The 25,201-nt window shown below is 46.6% G+C and overlaps 1 long non-coding RNA gene across 1 annotated transcript in view; it reads right to left on the bottom strand.

The window, feature by feature from the left end:
- The window catches only part of LOC136012199 (uncharacterized), a 65,427-nt gene extending 40,858 nt beyond the window's left edge, over nucleotides 1-24,569 (bottom strand). The window contains exon 1 of the long non-coding RNA XR_010611608.1: nucleotides 24,494-24,569. This is a non-coding gene — a long non-coding RNA (uncharacterized LOC136012199). The remainder of the gene's footprint in view (nucleotides 1-24,493) is intronic.
- Between the last annotated feature and the right edge of the window lie 632 nt (nucleotides 24,570-25,201).

Here is a 25,201-nt window from a genome sequence, read left to right as displayed (position 1 = left end):
GCCGTGCCGCCCTAAAAAAGAGATATATTTCTCTTTTGCTTTTCCCCTCCTCCCTGAAGAGACATCTGAAACGTATCATATAATAAATGTTTCTTGGATGGAAGGAGAGGTATTGTTCTCTTGCTGTGGAAACAATCTCGCCAGTGGGGCCAGCCAGGCCAGGAGGGAGCAGGGCCGGATACTTCACTCGGCAGCTCTTACGATATCCTGTATGGCAGGGCGTCCTCCAAAGGACGCATTTCAGGATATTCCTTCTGAAAAGCAGCTCTCAGAATAAGACTGGCTGGACTGGCTCTAACCAAAGGGTATCTTGGGGGTCAGGGTTGGGCTTCCCCCCTGCTTAAGCATCTATTGCGCTACCCCGCATACAGTGGGACACCTCTGGGATTGGGGAGGTGGCCCAGAGTCCACTGCAGTACATCCAAGTCCCTCCAATCCTGTGTCCCGGCCCATGCAAACACCACAGCCCTCTCCATCCCACCCTGCTGGCCCATGGCAGGGTTTGAGAGCAGCCACTTTGAACATCTCACAGCAAAGATCAGCCTTTCTTACAGGCACATCTCTCCTTCAGTTCGAAATAATCTCTGCTCCGAAGGAGCTAGTAATGAGGTGCAGTGGACTCTCACCCTAGACTTGATCACCCTACAATAAGTATGGTGATTATGCCCTATCCCTGGCCAGCCATAATCACTATATGGGGTGAGATATTTCACTCTCATACACCTTTTTCACCCTTCCTGCCTGCCTGCTACACTGCCACACACTCACAAAGGCAGGAGCTCCCTTTTGTTGTGCTCAAATTGCACACAGTACAAAGCCTGCTTCATCAGGGTATGGATTTTCACATCCTCTCTCATTAAAAATGCCTGCGTGCCATGCACTTCATGCTCCTTTGCTGGTATTTACGTGAAATACAAGCTATTACATCAAAGGCTTCTTGAGGAGGACGGGGATCAGAGACCCTTTGCTCTGCGGTGCTTTCCATGCGTGGAAATTGCATGAGATCAGAGCTACCTAGGGCTGATCTCACCCCTGATCCCAGCATCCCATTTGCATCAGTTTATCAGAAACATTTCTTCTTTCTGCTGACATCCAAATATTCTTGGCATGAAGAAGCTGCTGACATTTATTCCTGAATTGCCACATTGCAGGAGTTTTGGCTACAACCAGCGTTGCATAGGAAGAGCGAAGGGACCTTGTTACTTGGTGAGGATGTGTCTTCCTCAGTCTATCAGTCTAGATTAGACTTGGGTCACTTCCTCTGTTCATTTCCCCAGACGCTTTTCTTTAAGGCTCTTTCAAAGAAGCACTTGAGCTCAGTACAATGTTCTTGATTGCAACCAGAACAGGCTGAAAAATGCTGAACTAATTGAAAGACATTTTCTCTTTCGTTCTTTCCTCAAAACATTTCCAGGGGTTTTGGTCAGTACTTGGAACTGTGAACATACACACACACACACATCCCCTGGGCTCCACTCTACAACAGCAGCAGGTTTTTCCACAGCATCAGCAGCATTTTGGAAGCCTGTGAGTTGATCTTACAGTTGCAGAACTACATCTGTGTCTATTGAAGACAGAGGGATGTCACAACGCCCCATGATGTTTTCACCAAGACATCTCTCTCACTGACATCCAAGTCATGGAGATCAGCTCCCCCTACCTCTCCCTCAGCACATGCTCTGAGAACATCCTGAAGCTCTCTAAAAGCACTTAGCATCATTAATCCTATCTCTCACATGAGGAAAATGCGGCATGGGGTAGCAGCAGCTCCTACCGCAGTAGAGATCTGCCACCTCCCAAGTCCCCATGAGGAGCTCTGCACTCTAAACCACAATGGGATGTCCTACCACCTGCTACCTACAAACCTCCACATCCCCCTTTAAGCACATGCAAGTGAGCCAGCTCCCATCTCAAAGCCAAGGCGCACTGCAGAGCCCAGTGAGCGAGCTCTTCCTCCACCCCACTGTTTCCTCTTGAGGCTTTTACTGGCCCATTCCTCCTCACCAAGATCTTCCTATGTGGCTCACAGGAAGATGGCATATTTAATCTCAAACAAGAAGCAAGACAACCACGCACCCACCCAAGATGCCCAGGCTTTCTGGCAGAGGAGAGAGGTTTCCATGCTGCTCATTTTCTCCCCTGTTGAATTAACATAACCTAAACAATCTCCTTTCTTCCCTGTGCATTTCTTCTCCAGGCAGCCCCTCCTCCCCTTACTTTCTTTTCCATTTCAACTACCTGAAGCAGAAGGCCCTTCGAGGCACTAGCGACTTCAAAAGACACTAGGGCCAATGTGCAGCAAGTGATAAAAACCTACACAGCATGTGTTGGGCAAATTAATATCCCCTCCAGAGCCACCAGCGCCTCAACCTCAGCAGCACTGTAACGAGATGTTACAGTGAAGGGGAGGGGGAACTCGATGCAAAAAGGGAGATGTATTTAATGTATGCAAATTGACTAGCATGCAAATTGATACCAAGTTAAAAAAGCACATTGCATGAGGAGTCCATCTTTTAAAGCATTTGTTTATTCATTAGGGTAATATCTATTATCAGTCTCCTTGTTTCCTTCCACATTAAGTGCTCACTTTTAAGGAAGTTGGTGTTTTGCAGATCTGGGAGGTAACTGTGATTTCCCACTGATCTCAGCCTCTGCACAGCAACACTAGTTCTTTTCCCTTCCATTTCCTTCCAGCTCACAGGCTACAGGGATTAAACTCACCTCTCTTCTTAGGGATGAAGCTCAAATAAAAGTGAAGGACTTCAAGGACAGAAGCCACTACAACCACCCAGACCAGCTCCTGTTAGCCAGAACCTTCCCCAGAGCATCTGTGCAGGCTGGGTTTGGATTAGGGTAGCCAAATTGTACCGAAGGCACAACCCCAGCCTCTGCTTCTGAGAAATCACAGTGTAAACTCCTCCTTCCAGCCTGAGCTCTGCAAGGCAGCCTTTCTTCATGAAGGCTCGGCACAACTCGTTAACATTAGAGCCCTACTGGTGATGTTAAGCACTGGGATAGTTACTGACAGAGGCCAGTACACCAGGCTGATCTCATGGCGACTCCACTGCTGGTGACACCTGCCATTGCAAAGGAGCAATGGGGCTTTGAACAGGGTCAAGTGATAAGTGTAGTAAGGATGGTAGCTTGCCATTTCAAGACAATATTTGAGGATTAAGTCTACTGCCTGGGAAGGTATTTGGACACCTACAGCATTTGTTTTGTCCAGCATTTTTTGATACTGAGACTTTGCTGCAGGTTTAGGAAGGATCTCAGGTGGGATCTACATCAAGATTAGTCCTTCATCCAGCCTTGCTAGAATATGTTAACACCTTGCAGTCTTTAGACATACAATGCCTTTGGGAGACAGAGGTGAGGGGTAACCTGCAAAGGTCTTACACACAGTTGATGGTGTAGAAGAGGACCAGGAACTAGACAAAAACTCCAGCAATCCCCAAACAAGAGAACAATTCAGGCAAAACTCTGCTTTAGCTGTAACAAATGGGCCAGAATCAGAGCTGCATTGGCTGGACTGTTTCCAGGTCCCAGAGGAGCATGTTCTGGGGTTCTTTTTTTCATTTATTATTACTCAGCCAAAGACTGACAAAGTTACAGTGTTCGTGCAACCCTCCAGCACCTGACAGTAATCAGGAGATTTATTACTTCACTAGTTAATTCTGCTCCTCTTGGGAACCTTGTTCTGTCCTGTGCATGGTAGGGGCTGTAAAAGTCAGAGAGACTAAAAGGAGTCTAACCACAGCAATTAGCATTACTCATTTTGTTTCTGCTAGCTAAATCAGTATACAAACAGATACACTACCAAGAACCACGCTTACCATTCAAGGGGCAGCTGGGCAAAGAGGTACATACTGGAAGAGCAGGGCTGGGCTCCCTACTCCAAGCATGGGAGCAGGCTGCTCCTCCTCTGCCCCACCAAAAGACAAACCTGTGCAGGGACAGTGATGGAAATCCATCCTCTTAGCAGCAAGTGTAGCTTTAAAGTGATCAGGTTAAACTGAATTAACCTCTGTGTGGACACGGTCACTCTAGATTTGAGTGGCCATTGCTCAGTTTAATGTAAGCCACTTCAATCTGACCTAATTTGCCACCTGAGTAAATAAGCCAAAACAAATAAAGGTTAATGACTGCAAGCAGGTGCCTCCCCAGAGGAGAGTGATCCACTCGGAGCTCACCACCTATCAAGCCAACAACAGCCATCAAGATTAACAGCAACCCACTGGCAGACACCATCTCTCATCCCCCTGCCTAGGGCTCCAGCTTGCAAGAGCTATGGTATCAGAAAAGTCCATTGAGTCCTGAGTGTGAGCACAACAATAAGAATTGGGGTGACCCTTAATTAAGGCAGCAACAAAGATTACAAGTCAGGTCAGCAAGAACACTTACGTCCACTGCGCATTCCAGGAGCTCTTACCCAAGCCACAAGTTTAAGCATGCCAAGAGATGGGAATGGAACAGGACAAAGATGTAGCCCATGCAGGCACTTCCCACACACATTAGAGTGGCAGAGAGCCACGCAGAGCAGCTCCCTCCAGCTGCCAGGATATGGCAAAACTATCTTCAGCTGAAGACACTGGAGTTCAAGACTTGTCATGAAGATGCAAGTAACACTGCAATGGTAGCAACCACCCTACAACACCCCATCTCCTTCACTGGGGAAGGCTGGAGGAGACAGGCTCCTTCAATCCTTGTATAGATGTGATACTACAACTGCAAACAACTAAGGTGGGGTGTGGGTGACGGTAATCAGCATCAAAGCACAGGGCCACCCATCAGCAGAATGAGATTCATGAACCAGATTCAAAAATAACCACTCCAAACAGAGACTAGAGACAAGGCAGAGATACCTTTTAATACCTCTGTTCCAAACATTGCAGATGCTGGGCACAAGGAGAATGGATGGCAAAAGGGGCCAGACTCATCACTCTGGCTCTCTCCAGAGGGCACTTCCTGCTGCTGCTGGAAACAGTGACCTGGGTTAGATGAACCCCTGGTCTGGCTCAGCAAAACATTTCTGTCCCAAATGGTCCAGCTTGTTCCTGCCCACACCATTCCCTCTCCAAGCCTTCTGGCCCCAGACAGTGCAGCCCCACTGCTGTGGCAGGCAGGCGTCTCTCACCCACCTATTCAGAAGAGGATGGAGAATGGCACTTAGCCCATGGCAGCTGCTCTTTCAGTGTTCTCTGAGCTCATCCAAGTCAGAGGTTTCTTTCACGCACTCCCTGTTCAATCCCCCTCTGCCTATGCCCTGTTCCTTCCCCCACTGTTTGTCATTTCCAGTGACATGCCCCAGTGGTGACTGAGCTGGTGGCTATCTCTGTCACTGAGGGTTGAGGTGAATGATCCTGCCAGGTGGTGCATTTTTCAGAGGATGAATAGTGACTGAGCCCTGAATCCCAATGAGCTTCCACCCTACTGCAAGGGTTCAGTAATGTTTTCCCAGTGTCAATCACATGTACATAGATTATCCTTCCAGCCTGAAGCACATGAGCCACCTCCCTTTCCCATTCATGAAGCCCCAGCAGCTGCTGATGAGAAAACACAGAATAAGGAGCGCACTTAGGTGTTGTGTGGTGCTACACCAGCTTCCCTCACTGCATGCTCAGATTGGAGGCACCTTCCCAAGTGTAGGCATTTCTCCAGGAGCTCCAGGGTATGGCCTAATCCCATCACAGAGCTCGTAGAATCTTAGAAGGGTTAGAGTTGGAAGGGACCCTGAAGTCCACACAGTTCCAGTCCCCTGGGTGGGGGGGGACATTCCAATAGACCAGGCTAGTCTCAAAGCCTTGTCCAACCTGGCCCTGGACACTGCCAGGGATGAGGCATCCACAACTTCTCTCATCTAATCCCAAAGGCCATTTAATGCAGTTAGTTGTCTGGTATACCAAACTAGTTTGTTTAGCCTGCAGCTACCAGCAAGAGCTGCTGTTGACCTGTTGTGTGAAGACCACTCAGAGTTGCTAAGCAATTTATTTCCCTGTGAATTCAGCGTCTTCTATCAGCTAAGTCCTGCTGCGACTCCTCGACCTGACACAGCCACCCAGCTATCCCAGGCCAAGAACAGACTAACCTCTCCACTCTTAAATAAATCTTTTTTTTTTCTGTTCACTACTGCCAATAATTGCAGCAAGGGCTGCAATCTTGAGACTTAAAGGTTAGGGTATGTTGGCTGATGAATTTGAGCTCAACCCAAATTAGGTAGCAGTATCAGGAATTCCTGCTTTGCTTGCAAGGTCTGTTCCCTGCTAGCATCACTGAACAGCCTGGATACATTCCCCACCAAACGGCACAAACTGGAATGCTTCCTAATTAACTGCACAGGAGAAGACAAAAATTCCCTGCTTTCCCCAGCCCTGCAAAAGTCAGCAATGCGAAGAAGCCACCACACAAGCCTGACACTGGGGCAGGGCAGACAGAGCAGCCGTGGTGAAAAACATACTCACCAACGCAACAATTTCAGCTTAATCATCTAGGGCACGTTAGGTGGCCGTTTTCATAAGGTGGAGCACGCCCACAGGTCCAAATTGTGGGGCCTGAGAATTAGAAGCATCACAGCTTGAAGCGCAGGGATGCGCACTGCAGAACTCTAATTGCACACTGCTAGGCGGCAGACAGGACTGTCAAACAGCTGGCAGAGCCAACCTTGTCACCTCCATGCCTGCTGTTACCTGACCCAGGCGCTTCAACCACAGCATCCTTCTCCAGATCCATTAATTCCTGCCAAAAGCAGTAACTCTGAAGAATGGCAGAGAGGAAACGATGCAGCTTGCTAATGCTCATCACATACCGCAGTCCAAAGCCTGCACTGACCTCTCCACTGCCCCACGCCTAGTTCTCAGCTAGCAGATTCAGAGAGGATCATAGTTTTGAAAGGATCTGCTACAGCCAGTGACCTTTCACTCAGGATCACAAAGGCCACAGCTAAAGGAGACACCAGGCTCTCCATGCCAGTCATTCTTCCAGCTCCTTGCTGAACTGTTTCATCACTGCTGCGCCGGTTGCAGGAGTCATTGCTCGGTTCAGCTCCCAGCTTTCCTTCCTGCTATCCAAATGTGGCCCACCCGCTATGATGGGGAAATCAAGGTACCACAGAAGTAATGAATTATTGATCACAAAAAGTGAATTGAGCCCTGAAGTTCTGGGGTGCAGTGGCCTCTGTGAGTATCTTCACACATGCTTCCTTTGAGGATTTGGTGTCTAAGCACCGAGGCTGCACAGTAAACCAGAGATTAATGCAGAACAGAACAGATTACTCCTAAGTGAGAATACAAAGCAGAACAAAGGCTACCTTGTCATGTCTTCAGCTCCTTTCCCACACTTGCCTTTTATTTATTTAATTTATTTTACAAAAGACTTCCTATGCCCAACTCCCAGCTTTCCACCCTGACTTCGCAAAACACACCACCACCACCATAGTAGCCTCCCCACCCTTAGCAGGAAAATAAAGATCCTGGAAAGCCAAGTCCCCATCAGATTTTCCAGTCAACCTTCTCTCATGCTGCTTCCAGAAGGTCCAGCCAGCCAGAGTCAGCTGTGAAATCTACCCTTTAATGCCAGTCATCTGCACCCAGGGAATCACACCTAGGTTCAGAGAGCCCCAGCAGTCAGCAAACCCCCTACTTTGACCCTTAGCAGGAGGCAAGGAAGTCTTTCTGGAGTCACTGTTCCACCTGCCTTCAAAATGCAGCCAGATGAGCAGAGCCAAGAGCAAGTGGGAAAGCAGAGCCGTGTGGTGGGGTTTTGCATTGCACCCTAGCAGAAAGAGCAAGTGCACATCTTCCATGTCTTACACTGCTTATAAAACACTCTGCAGGCCAGTCAAGAGCAGTTGCTGCAGAATATTGTTCTCATTTCAGAAAAACATTTTCAAGGTCTTCCCCTTGCATCCACACAGCACAGAATCATCTCCCAGAAGTTGCTGGTTGATGTTCACACACACTGCAGTGAGCCATCGCAGAGAGCTACCACCACACACTGGGGGAAAGCAGAGAACTCACATTAACAAGGGTAGGTCAATCAGTTAGAATCATAGAATGGTTAGAGCTGGAAGGGACTTTGACGCTCATCCAGTTCCAACCCCCTGCCACGGGCAGGGACACCTTCCACTAGAGCAGGGTGCTCAAAGCCCCTGTGTCCAACCTGACCTTGAACACTGCCAGGGATGGGGCAGCCACAGCTTCGCTGAGCACCCTGTGCCAGGGCCTCAGCACCCTCACAGGGAGGTCATAAGACACAAGGTCTCCCCTTAAGGAGCCTTCTCTTCTCCAGGCTGAACCAGCCCAGCTCTCTCAGCCTGTCTCAGAGCAGAGCTGCTCCAGCCTTCAGAGAATCTCTGTGGCCTCCTCTGGTCTCGCTCCAACAGCTCCACATCCCTCTTGTGTTGGGGGCAGAAGCACTTTATTTTTCCAGTGTGTGTAAAGAGGTTGCTTACTATGTGCAGCCCCAAGCCTTCATTTTATTGAGTTTCTCTTATCTGTATTTCACAATCAAGCACACGTCAGAAAGTGCAGATTTTGAAGTGTTTTTAATTTTCAATGGGCAAGAAATAAGGTACTGTTTGCACTGGCCAGGTTGTGAAAGGTAGAGTATCTCTGATCCATGTAAGGGGCTACCAGGGAGAGGCTACTTACAGGGCAAGTGAACATAGGAGGACTTCCAGCTGCAAAGGCAGACTCTGGGACAACAGCATTGGTAAGATACTACACCAAGAGGAACACAGAGACACAAATGCACTTGTGTCTATTTTCTACACTACAGCAAAGGGTAGAAAGCACTCCCATGAATTTCAATGGTAGAGGAGCTTGCATGCCAACGCAACAACTGGTTCTGACCTATTGACATTCCTGCAGGCCCACGATTCGTACACGGGGGCTGTCACTTTAAATTTGAGTTGCTTGTTTTTTCTATCACAAGAGCCTGGTATTTTCTGCTTGTAAAGAATAAATATTTACAAACCTTAACTCTCGCCAACAAAAGCATTCTGTTCCAGAATTTTCTGGGGTTTTGTTCTGTTTTCAGACAGTTTTAGAAAGAGTTGCCCAACACTTCCATTTCTGTTATTAAAACAAGCAGCGCAGTGAAAGATACATGAACAAGGCGACAGACCTCAGAAGCTCGCTGTTAATGTTCAAGGTTTTTCAGTGACACGTTGAAGAACGCCTGAGAGCATTTGCAAGAAATGCAAATGATAATAGCACAGCAACTCCAGACAAGGACAGTTCACCAGCCTGTAGAAAATACATTTTCCTGGTAAACTAATGGGGGTTCAACAATTTCACACAAGCAAACATGAGGCTGCAAACAGATTGAAAGGAAAGATTCAAGATAAATACGCACTCAATGCGTCAGCCCATCTCCTCCAGCCAGAGGAGCTGACTCCATGCTACTCAAACACCTAGAGAGCTCCAAACAAAAACTGAGCTCAGGAAAGAAGTAACCAGCTCACCATTTAACAAGCATTTGTCATCCCTAAGTACCTGACAACCCACATGTATACACACATCATCTCCAAGTGCAATGCACTTCACAGAGATGTAGAGAGGGGCTTAGCAAGCCACTTTCGGGACAGTGAGCAAAGGTGAAGGTAGACATCTGACTACACACAAGCATCACTCTGAGGCTTTAGCATCAAGCTGAGGCTAACCACACTTGCTCTGCCCAATGAAGTACAAAGGGAGTTGTATTTCACATTGCTACCTGGTGCTGGCAAGAACATTGCGTCCAGTTTTTGTATTCACACTTCCAAAAAAGTGTCAGAAACAAGGAGTTCAGATAACGGCTACAATAATAATTTAGAGTGAGAACCTTAAGGAGTTCAGTTGATTTAGTTCCCCAAGAAGAATGTTAAAAAGCAACTTGACTCTGGTCCTTGCATTCCTACATAAAACAATTTCTGATGTTAGTAGCTCTTTAATCTTGCTAACAGCAATCCAACAGTCAGACTGGAGCTTGAAATGTCCAGACACAGACCTTAGGTGAAAATTGTTGCCATATGGGTCTTTCAGATTTAGATGTCTTTCCAGAAGAGATGTTCCCACTTGATTACAAATGGTTGTCCACACAACAAAAATTCAGGGGTCGCATTCTCCTGCCTGAGTTATGCTGAAGCCAAAGCACCTATCTCTGATTTCAACAAAGCCCCATTGCTCACCCATCCCAGCTCCAGAGGTGATGGTGAGCACCACTTCATACCCTCCATAGGTTATACAAAGCCAGGTGAGAAAGTCACTCCGACCACACAGCTGCAGCAGTGTCTGCTTTCTGGATGGAATACAAGTGGGCAAGCAAGGACACGGCCATGGCTGAGCTGCTGTGTGACAGAAAAGGGAAACCCAGAAGGGGAGAACTCCAGCATGTTTGCATCACAGTCACTGCCAGAATGGGCAACCTGGCAACACCTGTAGACAGAGAGATGGAGAGACCAGGCTGGGAGCAACGAGATAAATACTAGAGATAGATGATGCATTGCATACCCCACACACAATATATAGCTGCTTGACTCTATTAGGTAGATGGATGGCAAGGAATTTAAGGAAAGAAATAGATTTTTTTTACTAAGCTAATTAGCTAAAAAGGCTTGTCTGGAAACACGGGCCCCATTGTGTCTGAAGTCTGCTGACACACAGCTCACAGCAACATTTTTCTTCCCTGTTATTACTCTGCCTCCCAGAGCATCCTTCACAGGCACACAGAGGGGGATGGTGATCCCTGCAGCAAAGCACCCAAGCTGCCCAGCAAGATGCTTAAGTGGCACAGTAAACACACATGTGTATACACATGTATCAGTGCATACACACGCATGTATATTCACACATCCACATATATACACAAACGTACACTACTTATAAATACGTTATACACATGTATGCACAAAGAAAAAACGTTAAAATCATGAAAGAGCACAGTTTGCTGATTCACATTAGCCTGCCCCTTAATTTAAAAGTAAACCAGGGGATACTTGATGAAACAGAAGGGCTGTAGATTTGAGGGAAATAAAAGGAAAATACGACCTGACCCAGCACAGTCGCCTCTGGAATCCACTACCCCAGGAAGTCATGGAGACACACACCAGTGGAACAGACATTTTAAAGGACTGGATAATTTTATGAGCATTAATAACATTTGCAGCTATGCAAGCTAATAAAATGTTACAAGGGTAATCAAACTTCATGCTCCAATGTGTAAGCTGATCACCTGCGAGCACTGGGAAGGAATTTCCTCTCTGGTGCTGTTGCACTGAGCAAGTAGCCAATTGCACCACAGGGGCACTTTGTTAAAAATAAAATATATACACATTAAAAAAAAATAAGATAAAACAGTGTCACTGCTGCTCTGTGATTTGGTTTCCTCCCTCTGCAGCAAATGGCACCCATTAGAGAGGCTAATTTCAAAACACCAGTGAAAATTTTGCTGTCAACTTCCTAAGGATTCCTGGTTCAGTTTTGGAACAACATATCTGCCACAATCTGAAAACAGCATCGCTTTGCTCTCAGAGAGTTGTTCCGATACGCTGGCAGCAGGCTTACGCCAAGCTTAACCCGTTGTTCCAGGACCACAGATACCACATGTACTCTTTACTGCTCCCCTATTGCATGAGTTATGCTGGACAGCAAAGCACTGGCTCTTCCACTAAGATCGCCCTGAGCCCCGTCACAGCAGAGCTCCAGGTATTATAAGGCAGCTTTTGAGCCATCTCTACCAATTCAGAACTACCCAGTATGTTACTTGTAACATCTGAGGAGCAACCTTGGTATTTCTAGTGTTTGCTAGTCTCAGAAGTTAATGACTTTGTAATTAATGAACCGACAGAAAATGTTGCAATCTGCTGCCACAGGCTTTGCAGGAAAAATGACAGACTTTGCTCCTGTGCCTACCCTTCTGTTCGGGGAAATCCAGATACAGTTCAGCCAGCTGGGGAGAAGGCTGGAGGGAGGATGGGACATAGCAGAAATGTCAAAGTAATCCTTCCACTTAGAAATAACCAGCACAGAGATTTACAGACAGAAGTCCAAAGGGCTGAAGAGGACTAACGTGTGCTGTCAGGCAATTGGTGTGAAAACACAAAAGACATGGCGATGCCAGCAATCAAGCAAGAGACCTGTTGCAGGAGCCTTCCTTGTCCAAAACAAAAAGAGCTGGAGTATATTGGCAAAACATCTGCTCCAGGCTCTCTACCAGCTTACCATGGTTTAGTCCACAGCAGGGTCTCGTGTGCTCTCCTGTGAAGTATGGTCCCTGGAAATGCAGGATTAGAGCCCGCTTTATGTCCAAGAGCCAGGGGTCTAAAGCTGGCTCTCCCTTTGTCGGAAGGGACAAGACACAGTTCCCTGGGACAGAAGGAAAAGCCATCTTGTTAGAATTAAGAGGTACACCACTTATCACCTGGGGCCTTTTTTATCCACAAATTCCTCATTTGTGCAGAAAGCATGTTCAAATGAGTACCATGTAGATCCACCAATCAACCTGACCATGCATGAGCCTTGGCCCTTATTTCCTCTCCTTCCTATTTGTCCTTACAGAACATCAGTTCAATATTCCTTTGGGAGAGAGGAGGCAAAGCATGCAAGGATTACGTGCATTAGTCACCCTTTAATCCCTTAATAACCATTCTGACCCTGACAGTCACCTCCAGGCCACAAACCCTGTATTTTTTCTGTACATACAGCATATGAAAACTACACTCACTGCCCTCCAAAGACCCTTCCAAATTATGCTCCCTCCTCAGCAGCAGCAGCAGCAGCTGGCCCAGAGCACACTACGCACTGAGAAAGCTGTAACTTCCCCCATCAGGACAGGAAAGCACTTTAAATCACAATTAGAAGAGCACAGTCATCAGCGACTGGAGCTGACAGCACATGTGGTATCACACACATGAACCCCAGCATGGTGGCAACAGCCATGGGCTCAGATAGATTTTGAAATTAGCAGCAATAAAGCATGACATCATGATGACATCATAGAAGGATAAATTTTATTCCCAGCTCAGAGGCTATCAGTTACTGTTTCATTCTCAAACCTGTCATTATCTGCATGAGCAATGAGCAGAATCAATCACTTCCAGGGGTCTTTATGTCCACCATAAATTCTGAACACTTATGTCTCAGCCCACTTCCCGTATATACGCAAGCCCATCTGCTGGCTGCCATGACGCTCCCTCAACACCCCAGTGCAACAAAACCCAAAACCCACAAGCACATTTCAGGTGGAATCACAACAAATAATAGAAATTCATGGCTGGCATGAGATCACGCACGCTTGGCTTCAGGTACATCTGAAACTGTAGCTCTGAAGATAGCTCTGCACATGGTTTTCTTCACTGCTGTGCTGACACACAGGGGTACACCATAGGCTAACACACTGCCACTCACGCAACCTTTATAAATAGTTTTAAAACCTGTTTTGACAAGCACTTTTAAGACAGCTGCTTCAAGATCACCCATTATAGGCTGCCTATCTCACCTCCCCCTCTACCAAGGCACATAATACACGTTAATAAAGTATTACTTTCACATATATATAAAGCACACAGCACAGCAGGTTACATCAGAGGCAGAGGTGATTGTGTTCTGCAAGTGAAGTTGAAGCAGGTGGAATACTTTGGGATGTTCTTATGAGTAGTTGATAATAATCTGGCTACTCTCACAAATAAGATCTGGCTCGTGCTGTCTTATATTTAACTCTAGTCTTCATAAGACCTCCAGCAGTGATAAAGAAGAGCCTTTTCATAAGATTCTTGATACAGAAGAGGTGCCCCTTGACTCTGCCTCACTCTTTTTTTACCCATTCCTCGGAAAAACAAAGCACTGACACAACCTGATAGATATCTCCTATAGTATCAAAGTATATCAGAGACCTTTGACTGTGTTATTTCCAGTCATAAGCTAGGAAACTTCTCCATTGCAGTGAACTGCCATTTCCAATTTCCTGACCTCCATAGCGTGAGATCCAAACAGTCTGATCTTTACCAGATACCTTGGAAATACAGAAATATCCTTCTGTTTGCCCCCACCAAGATGCAAGATACAATTTCCCATATGTATTAAAAAAAGTGGGACTAATTTTCACCAATTGCAACTGCACTTGTCCTGCTAACTGCTTACACATCCCATGTAGAAAACTCATCACATACAACAGTGATCCCCCTACACTACCAGTGTGATGGCGGAAGGACTGGCAAGGGGAGTTGGAACTAGATGATCTTAAGGTCCTTTCCAACCCGAACTATTCTATGATTCTCTGATTGCCAGCCCCTTGAGACCTTCTAGATACCACTGACTAATTCTCAAAATGCTAGACCAGGATGCTTCATGGTGGTGCCTTTAAGGGAGTTCAGTTGAAAGACATCAAACATTGCATCAAGTTTTAACATACTTTTAACTTAATGTACAGAATAATGTTGCTGATCCCTGGGGAAAACACAAAATCACAGCGATAGCTGGACAGAAAATACTCAGCTTTTGTTAAGGGAAACCTCAGTAGCAACTATCAGCTGGATTACAACTCAGTGCAGAGTTCACTTCATTTTCAAGATGTTTGATAAGATTGTGTATAGACAATTCATTACTTCTGCAGAAAGATCGAGGATAACACTGGGGTTTGGAGATGAAAAAACTTTGCAAGTCACCTTCTCTTTTCTCACAGGTAATGAATAACCCAAAGAACAAAGCAGATTCATTTAAGAAGGGCTGTTGGACAAGCTGCTTATGAGGGAACCTGCGGGAGGCTGTTGGTATTCAGGAAGGGCAAAGAGCTGCTAAAATTCCTCACATAACAGCCCACTTCAATTCTCAGGTCTTGCTGTCACAAAAATGACTGTATCATTTCAGATCTGCACCTCTGATTACTTGTAGGCTTTCTGGAAGTGTGACTTCGCACTAATATCCAGCGCTGAGAATGATTTTAAAAAGCCAGTGTGTTTTTCCTAATCCAAGTTCCACGGTCCCTAGCAGCAGCACATGACTAACAGATAACTTGAGGCAACTTTTGAGACAGCAGCCTCCGTGCAACACTCGCCACGCTCAGCATGGCTGACACACTGTACAGCTACATCTACACCAACCAGAAGACATAAAGACAGACAAAGAATTGACTGTATTTCCTAAAAGTTGCTGTATAAATGTAGCTCAGAGTTAAACATCAAGAACTTATGCAACCAAAGGACCAGCAATTACTGACTTTTTTACTGCTTCAAATATCATGACAGGCACTGAAATAAATTTCATTTATATGACATACAGTCATCTAAAAATGCCTTTTTATTTTTCTTATATGTGCTTCTAGAATGTCAATGTACTACACGCGGCTCCGTTTTGAGACCTCTCCAGACTGGAGATCAGGCAAGATATACAAGCCTTTCAGTCTGCCAAGTTTCATATTTGTTAAGATTAAGCCTGAATTCTGAATATTTTCTATATGGTGCCTCTGTGAATGAGATGAAAGAAGGCCTCTTGCCATTAAATGTTGGCTGAGCGCATGCAACACACACATGCTTGACTGCTGCTACAACCTTTGGGAGCAGGGTGAGCAGCTCCCTGCCTGCTGCAGTCACCAAGCCAGCAGAATGCAGTTGGGGAGTAGACAAGACAAATTACATTTCTTTCCCCGGCTAGAGGCTTTCAAAACCACCTCTCATCATATCGCAGTGTTCCCTCAAGGCTGGGTCTGTCACTCCTGTGCTCCAGGCACCAATTCTCTATTTGCCTCTGTAGCTTAGGCTCAGGATCTTTCTTTGAAGCCTGAACCAGAGCACAGACATTTCTCCTTGGCCTTCAGGCATCCCCTCTGGTACCCTGCATCCCCATCCTCCTAGCACACTGACACAATCACACCAAGCTAGAAGACAGGGTGGGCTGAGGAGTTTCTTAGTTGTTTTATTCCAGGATGCCAGCCCTCCCATGTGCAAGATCTGAGCAAATCCCACCAGCATCTCCCTCAAGAGGTCCTGCCTCCAAGTTCAGAGTGGTTGCATTCCTGAAAGGCATGGTCCTAATGCTATAGCTTCACCACATCACTCTTTCCTAAATACTTAGGAAGGGGACATGGCAGGTGTTGCAACTGGGACTGATCACACCTACCCACTGAGCAGAGAAGAAAACCACCTGTTATATTCCTCCATTTAAATATCACACTACCACAAATTACAGCTCAATTAGTCTCTCCTGGAATCCATCACACATCTCCACAAGAACATGTTCCCAGCTACTGCGCTACCCAGGCAAGTTGAGGCAGTAAATAGAAAAGTCTAATTGGGGAAGGGGGGAGATGCCATTTCCTGATGTTAAAAATATCTGACACTTCCAGGAAATAATGGTATAAATAGAAAAAGAAACCATTACTCTTCCAAAAATATTTCATAATTACATGTCATAAAAATAATTAGGTTATGGTGAATTAGTACAAATGTTTACAACAAAATTGCCATGCAAAACATTATGGGTAATAACATGCTAATTGCTGTAGAAGCAAAAGCTGATTATGTTTCAGCAATATTAAAAGTTGCCAACTCGGCGCTTCTATCCAAGCTTCAATCTCTCTCAGCGGTATCTAGGGACACAAGGAAAACTGGTGCTGAGCACAGGAGATGGCAGGCCCACACCATGCTCTGCCAAGCACTTTCCTTGTTGAGTGGCAACTCTTAGAAAGCTCAGGTCGGGTAATACGCAGTTATGAACACAGCACAATGGAAACACTCGGCATAGGTTGCTGCATGGTCACGTTTCCATCTGCTGAGAGGAGATTACCCAGGCTGGGAGCTGCCCAAGCAGATCAGAAGTAGCTGAGCTACCTCCTGCAGAGCCAGCTCCAATCCAGAGCAGCACAGTCATTCCTGCAATTGTTATCTTTGAGCTGGTTCCATGCAGACACCATCTGAGCATCTGCTCCATGTAGACAGATCTGCCCAAAGGCAGCCTGTGGCCAGCAGAGCAGCACAAGCTGCTGAGACCTCATAAACCTGGGCAACACCATGCCACCAGCAGGTGCTGAAGTAGAGCTGATATGGCATGTCCAGAGTGTCCTGCAGGGTAGGTTACTCAGTCTCTGTACGTTGCCTTCTCCAGCACATTGCCCTCCACAGAATACCTGATCGACTGCCTGGAACATTGCAGCTCTTCCCACTGTTTCAGGTGTACGGCACATTCCTCCTGCTCCAGCCAAGAGCTGCTATATCATGTGCCCAGGAGGGTCCAGATGCCTGCCACAGGATACACCAAAAGACAGTCTTAGTGCATGGCTAATCCCAGGGCAACAAACCCTCTGCTCTGTCCACTGCTGTTTCTGCTGCCTGGCACTATGTGACCTCAGAGGGCTCAATGTTCCTACTTTGAGGCAATCCTATAGCTGAGCAAGAGCAGATGAGTGTACATACAACAGTATGAGTAGCACCGTTATGCACAGAAGTGCCCTCTGTTTGCTCAGGTGCATATCTGGAGCCTCCGGACATGACAACAGACCCACAGCACCCTTCCTACAACCTGATGTATTCTCCCTCCTACTTTTGGTAAGGCCATGGCCTTACCTCCAACAGCCACCATATGCCAAGGCTGAGGGGTTGACTGCTCCTCCATGCTCTGGTTCTGGCCACATCAGAGCAACCCCCTTGATCGTCCGTCAGCAGCCAGAGAGTGGCCTCTGCCCATCAAGGGGTCAGGACCTGCTTTTTCAGACCACCGTGCATTGCCTCCAAACTCGCATTCCAAAAACCCAGGCTCCTGCCCTACGGACCACAGGTCTGCAAAGGGATGAGCTACAAGTACTAGCGGGCTGTGATGTGGTTTGCAGTAGCTGCTGCCTGAAGATGTGTTTCTGCATTGCTCAGATGCCCTCCTGGAAGCTGACCTGTCTGGAGCCCACATCTCCAACCTGCTGGTCAGCTAACCCATTGCCTGATGTTTTTTGGTATGTATTAACTTGATCCAAAATGTTTCAGAAGAATTTGGGTCTTAAATATTTCTAGAGCATGGGTAGGGGTCTTTGTTACACCCAAATAAACTAACTGGGTTCCTTATATCACCAGATGTGGCTAACCACTATCTCACAAGAAGCATTAGGTAAAGCTTGGGCATATTAGTCGAAGGTGTGGATTTAAAGTGTATTACTTCCAAATTAGCAAATCCCTACAGGGTGCTCTCATTCAGGATTGAAGTTACATTAATTGGGTTTACCAGACTCATTTCCAAAGCAAATTATGATAAACCAGATTACATTTGAACAGGGCACATTCACATAGAAATTTAAAACAGTTTAGCTAATCTTCTTTGAGAGCAAATCTGGCTTAAACCCTCTAAATGCCCCATATTTCAGTTTCTCCTGCAGGAGAGATGCAGAGCTTTACCTTTAAAAACTTCACTTTTGTCCCACCATTTTTAGGTTGGAAAGAAGGGGTTTTCCAAAAGGCAGGAATTCTTCATCAGCCTCTAACCCAGTGCCCAGAGCTGGGCAATTCTCAGACCATTACAGGGGAGAGATGACCTGAGTAAACGGTTCCAAGAGCAGGCAAAGCCCATCTCTTTCAAGGGACCAGCCACCTGCCCATGTCGAAACTTCAGCGATGCCCCTTGCATTGACGCTGTTGAAGCGCCTCCCTATCCCAGCCTCCCAAGTTTACAAATACTGAATGAAAGGAGCCCTGGAAATACTTTTCCTTTTCCTTTAAACAAAGCGTGGTTTCAGATGTTAATTCTGACACTGGCTAATGAGGGGCTTTTGCTGTGAATAGACCCAGTGAGCGGCTCAAAGCCCAGCCTCTCCCTCCCGCTCGGCTTCGCGATGTTAAAAGCGGTGTTTCGCGGCTCTGGAGCACTACCATCTGCTGTGCCCCGTTCATTATGCACCGAGTCACACCGGGCAGCTCCCGGCAGAAAGTAAAGACAGAGGTAAACTAGTATTTGAAAACAAAGGAGGGCTCTCTCCATCCTAATTAGCGGCAGGTTGCAGAGTGCAGCGGCGGAAGGCGAAGGTCACTTCCCACAAGGCTCTGCTCAGGATGCCAAAACACCCACTTAATTCAAGCAGCTCAGCGGGCAGAGTCAGACCAGAGCAATTATGCTCCCTGGATTTCCCCAAGGAAGGTTTTAACAATGCAACTCTTGGAAAAAAGATGACTGCAGGAGCTCTTTATTCTGCCACCTTGGAGCAGGAGGAAGCGCAGTCTACCCTGCTACTGACTCCAGGAATGGCTGCCTCTTTGTGCTTCTGCACTGGGAGGCAAGCTTGGAAGGTTTTGTTGGGTTTCCCCCCCTTAAGAAATGAATAAGGGCGAATCTTAACATTTGAAAAACAAAGACAAAAAAAACCCCACAAACATAAAGATTTTTGTAGTGGGTCAAATTCCCCTGAGCACTCCAGATTTCATTCCAGATGCCTGAAAGTGAGAATTAACCTTTAAAGGAACCATCTAAGCTTGATGCTCTGGGAGCTTTCCTGGAAGAAGCAGCTCCTCTGCTAGGATACTCTTTGCCTGGCTCAGCCCAAGAATTCACCTGTTCTGTTAAATGACTCCCTGCACCCTGGCCACCTCACACAGCAAGAGGTCAAAGCATCATTTATAACATCATCTGTTATTTCCCACTTTCACACTCCCTGGGCAATGTTCATCTACATCTGCCCTACTACTTGCACCTCTCACAGTTCCATGATGCAGCATCTCTTCCTTCAAAAGCATCTGCACAGCCGTTGACGTCTTCTGCCAGTGCCAGGTGCAGGAGTGCTACCTAGGAACCCAACTTTCTTCATCCCTTCCAAAAGCTCCAGAAAGCAGAATTTCATTGGGAAAGGAAGATGGAAGGTTTTCAAAATTTCAAGTTTTTATGTTTACCCCAACAAACAAAAGATGCAGACACCATCTGGATCCTTCCCCAAAGGCTTCAGCTACAAAATGTTGTCCAAACCCCTCTCCACTGGTCCAGCTAACAGCAAGTGATCACCATCACATGCTATACATGATCCACCCCAATCTGCTCTTGGATGGGAAACTACTTCAGGCAGCAGCTCTGCAGGAGACAGTAGCCATAGGTTTATTGCAGTCTTCTTTAAATCATTTGCAAAACACTTCTCAGAAGACAACCTGCAGCTCTGTCCCTCTGTCACACTACATGCTGTTCAGCAGTCATCTCCCAGCACCAAGGAGTTTAACAAGACCTACCGCTTTGCAAGCCTGAGTCACAGTTGACTTGTGCTACACAGTCATCCTCTGCGTTGTACCAACAACACAGGCAAAATCCTTTAGAGATGCAATTCCCCCTTATTTTCTCTCCCAGCTACAGCAGCAGTAACTAACACTCAGCCCTGGCATTACAGAGGTTTCCAACTGTTTATAAGCAGCCCATAAAATAGCCAGCAGTGTTTGATCAGTCTCTAGTGTTTGCATGTCATAGCTGTGCCCGCTGTTTCCAGCAAACAGAACTGGTTGCATGTTTGCCTTGGCACACAACGAGGGACACCAGAGTGATGGGCACATCGTTTGGGTCTCAACTGCACAACACTCCTGTTTGGTCACAGACTGTAAAACCTCTATCTATCCTGGCACTTCTTTTGGCATCAGATTGACTTTGCAGATCAGTATGGCTGAAGCTGAAAAGTGGCTTTCTTCTTGCTCAGATGTTTGCCATGTCCCTTTCTGAAATGACCAAGAGACAGTTTTAAGTGCAGGCCTGCCAAAACCAGTGATGCCCAGGGAAGGGGCTTGCTACCAGGGATGTATGGCTCTCCATCAAGCTGGTAGCCCCATCATGCCTCCATCATTCATACTAAAGTGCTGATGTGTCCCATTTGCACTCTGGCTGCACTCCCCACCACCTCCAGCCACAGTCCTGATGATGGATCCCATCAAGGTGACAGCTGCTGCCTCTCTGTTGCTCAGATTTCCTCTGCAAGGACTTACTAAGCAATAAAGCCTACAGTGACATGAAAGCAGTGCCAGGCATGCCACCATCACATCACCCCAGTACATGGAGTGAACATGCCTTCATCTCCCAGGTCTCTACCAGTCCACAGGGCAGTTACCTATGGTCAAGCAATCAGCACTCATCACAACCAAAACTGCAATAAGGGCACCCACATTCTCAGCCATTTGCCTCTTCTCTGTGTTAAAAACAAACTTACAAAAGCAACAAGTACCTCACAACCAGCAATTCAACAAAGTTAGGTCACCCCACTTTCCTCCTCCTGACGCTCACTGCCTGCAGAACCAGAGTGAAGAGCCGTTTACCTCTCCTCTGCTACGCCTCCACATCTCCAGAACCTCTGCTATGAAGAAGTTTCAGCTGCCCCCTCTTTCTGCGCAGGGTTGTTCTTGACCTGTTCTTTTTCCTGGTCACATGTGTTATTGGGAGATCACTCAAGAGATGAGAAGCTGCTCGGCTCATCAAACATCCTTTAAGCGTTTGGCAGGCATCTGCTGAGCACGACAGCCAGTCCCAACAGAACTCATCCTGTTGCTTTTAAGAACTACGCCTCTCGCACCTACTGGGCTTAAGGAGAGGGTGAAAATGGAGCAGTGCAGCTCAGCTCCCTCCCTTCACACACTGCGAGAGCCATGAAAAGTCCACAGTGAACCTCTTCCAAGGAAAGAGATGAGTGCCAGGAAGGAGAAATGAGTGTTGGAGCATTCCTGCAGGGCACAGCTCTGGCACTAAGCCAGTGTCACCCCTTCCAGTTATGCCTCTTATGAGCCTGCTCCACAGGCACCAGAAGCACCCTGGGATTAAAACCTGTTCTCCCTATGGAGAACACTTTGCCAGCAATCTCCAAACCCACAGATGGGAGGACATCCCTGCCTTCAGTGCTCTGCTGACCAATGGACCCTCAGAAACACCTCTTCTCCTCCAGCAGCAATTAAACCTTCACTGCCTTGGCTGGGCAAGATAAATGGTGTTTATTGGGATCACTTTCCTGCATGCCGACATAAAACAAAATGCCAATCGATAATCCCAGCCGCCTCACCTGGCTGTTTTATTTCTCTTATTTCTCCCACCCTCACTTTTAATTTTGCTGCAAACCAGAGCTCTCTGCGGGGCTTGCGTGATGGTTATAAACCAACACATCCTCATTAAGCCACGGCCTGTGGGCAAGTGCAAGCTTTCACCTTTTCTCTCTCTTTTTCCCTTTTTATTTATTTTTAAAAAATAAAAAAACCCAACCTCTCCCTCTATCAATATTTGATGAGGGTAATTTCAAAGACTTGTTTAGTATGATCTCCACATAAAGAGTCCTTCGGAGTGTTTATCACGTTCGAGGTATAATTACATTCAAATCCTGAGACACAGTTGCCAGGGTTACAGCTGCTGGTCGTTCCTCCAGCTTTTGTGTGTCTGGGGTTTCTCACCGCCCCCATTGCACACACACACACACACATACCGCATTCTCTCCTCCTTTTGCTGTTGGGATAGGAGGGGATAATGATGGGCAGGTTATGGACCAGGTCACAACAGGCATCTCCCAGCCTAAAGGGGAAGTCAGCATCACCACGTGGGATAGGATAGAGGGTTGAATACTGCTGACAGAAGTATTATAGTAAGAACCTCAATGGCTACAGAAGTTCCATAGAAGCAGAGACAGAAACATCGTTCCTTCATCCCTTAAATCTCAAGTCAAAATGAAATCGAAAGAGTGAAGACATGAATTGACAGGGATATACAGTTGCATAATCCTACAGGAGAGGTCCAAGAAAGGCCAGTGCTGCTGCCATGCCAGCCTGGCTTCTCCTTGCACTCCTAGCCTTCTCCAGGAGGGACAGGATGACCATGCAGTCCTGCCACAAGTTCCTCTGCTCTAGCTAAGCCAGGAGAAGCCTCCTGAAAGGTGCTAAATGCCCAAGGACACCAGCTCAGGAAGTACCAACAGAACATGAACTGGGTCTAGGGCATTCTCGCAAACATACCTAGCATTAGGCTGGTTTAAACCATGTACATACACATCATGGGCTACTTGCTGGGTTCGTGTTACTGAACCATGCAGAAAAGGGAAGGGGATGACACCTCTAGCTCCCTGCCTCGATCAAATGCGATTTTCCCAGCTATGCACAACAAGGCCATGTGCATGAAGTTAACTGTGACCACCAAAGCTGGGAGCACCCTAGCACCAGTGTTAACTGGTGGTGTGGATCTATTGAAATGCCCCCAAGACCCTACTGAATTGGAAGATTTTAGCAAACAAGAAAGAGAAACTAAAACCTTGGCATTTCTGCTGCAACACCACATCCCCTTCCTGCTGCTCCAGCTACCTGGTTATCTGCAGGACAAAGGCAATGCTTAACGAGGTGTTAATAGGAACCTTCATGGCAGGGGCAACCCAAGTCATTCTCCCCTGCTGCGCATGCTTTGTCTGTCTATCCAGCCACATTTAACTCCTTTCCCTGGCCTCAAGACAGACAGAAACTCAGCTCATACCTTGCTTGCATTTCCTGGACAGTGTCAGTAAATGCTGTTTTACCATAGAGCAAGGAACTGGAATTGAATTGCCTTTGTTCTAGTTCCAATTTTAAATAATATGAACCTTCATACAATAGGCAGTGTTATCACTAATCCCCACAGTTGAGCCTGAAATAAGCTTACAAACCATGCAGCAGTCACTGTGGGAAGAACAATTATTCTAACAAAGGATGGGGGGGGGCAGGGAACAACCACGAGCTCTTTGGGTTATATGGAGGGTGAACACAATTGTTGTCAGACCACAGTAAATTTAAAAAAAAAAAAAAATCATAAAAAAGCACACAAACGACTGCAGTGTGAAGGCTTGGTAAAAATATTTACAAATATTTCAAGAATAGGAAAAACTACCTCCTACAGTCAATAGGTTGTAAAACAAATTCGGATAGAACCTATTGTTTACCCTTAAATCAGCTCTAATGCACTAGCAAATGTGATTATCAGCATTCTGTGGGGAAGGGCAGCATCAGCATTCATTACAGGTGTGCTCAGTAAAGACTCTTTTGGCCACAGGTTCATTTGCAATTATTAAAATGCATCTAGTTAGCCCACACAGAGCATGCAGCAAGTTCTAAATTCCTGGGCACCAGCATGCAGTATTTGCTTTAATTTATTATGTGTGCTTTATGTATTATTTTACTGTGTCAATGCCACAGTGCAAATGAGAAACCCCGTCTCAAAGACGCCAAATGGAATAGAGCTTAGCATTTTATGTCACCTATGCACTCGGAGTTGGCACATTCTTTGTTCCTCGGGGAAAGCTTTTACATCAAGGACAAGCAGCCAGAGAGCTGGCAACCGTGGCAGCTATTCTCACTGCCAGGGGTGGGGAAGGGACTAGCACAGTACACTAAGGGGAAAGCAATAATATTGGATCAGGAAAGCCTTGTTATCTTCCTAAGGACACAAACCAGATCACTGCTGGGCCACCCTGAGCACTGTTGTTATCCTACAAATACATAGGACTGACAGAAAACCAGGAAAGGAGAGAAGCCACAAGATAGTTTGCAGTATAAGATGTGAGGAATAGATAAAGCACGCCCCATCTTACTTACCCAAGACAAGAGGGAAGACAACGCCACAGGAGAAGTTATGGAGCAACTATGCCTAGGCTGAAGCTCTTGAGGATAGTAGCCCTCAATTGAACACAGCTGAGAGGGAAGGCTTGGGTCTGATTATTAAAGGGACCAGCACAGGTAGATACCAGAGTCACGGGGGTCTGAACATCTCACCCCAAATGCATGTTACTATTTCTAAGGCAGAGGGCCAGGTGGAGATCTGATCCTAAGTATTTTCAAACATCAGGAAGGAGGATGAGGACATTGGGATGAAGGTCCAGAGCAGCATAAAGAGCACGGCTTTTTGATCCCACCTCAAAATGCAGTGCTACAAGGGACACCATTTATCAGAGGAAGAAAATGGGAATAAGATGACCACAGAGCTTGTTTGAGCATTCAAATTACAAGCAGGTCTTGTAAGGCGCAGGATCTGACATTTAATGCCTCTGTTTGTAAAGTGCTTGACATTCATGATAACAGACGTGACACAGATAGGCAGCAAGGCCTTCTGTCCTTCTGGGAAAGTATGTGCACTGCTAAAACCAGCCTGGCTTTCCCTGTTTGCTAGCTGGGTCCTTGGGAGATGCGAATGCAGGGTGGTGTGTGTCTGACATGAACACCTGCAGCACCCCTGGGACAGACTGCCTCCAGGCTCCTGGAAAAGTTACCTTATCCACTTGTTCCTTAGCTTTCATCCACAGAAGA

The sequence above is a fragment of the Lathamus discolor genome, chromosome 3 (assembly GCF_037157495.1).
Source record: "Lathamus discolor isolate bLatDis1 chromosome 3, bLatDis1.hap1, whole genome shotgun sequence".
Lineage (NCBI taxonomy): Eukaryota > Metazoa > Chordata > Aves > Psittaciformes > Psittacidae > Lathamus > Lathamus discolor.
This window is presented reverse-complemented; position numbering and strand designations above follow the sequence as displayed.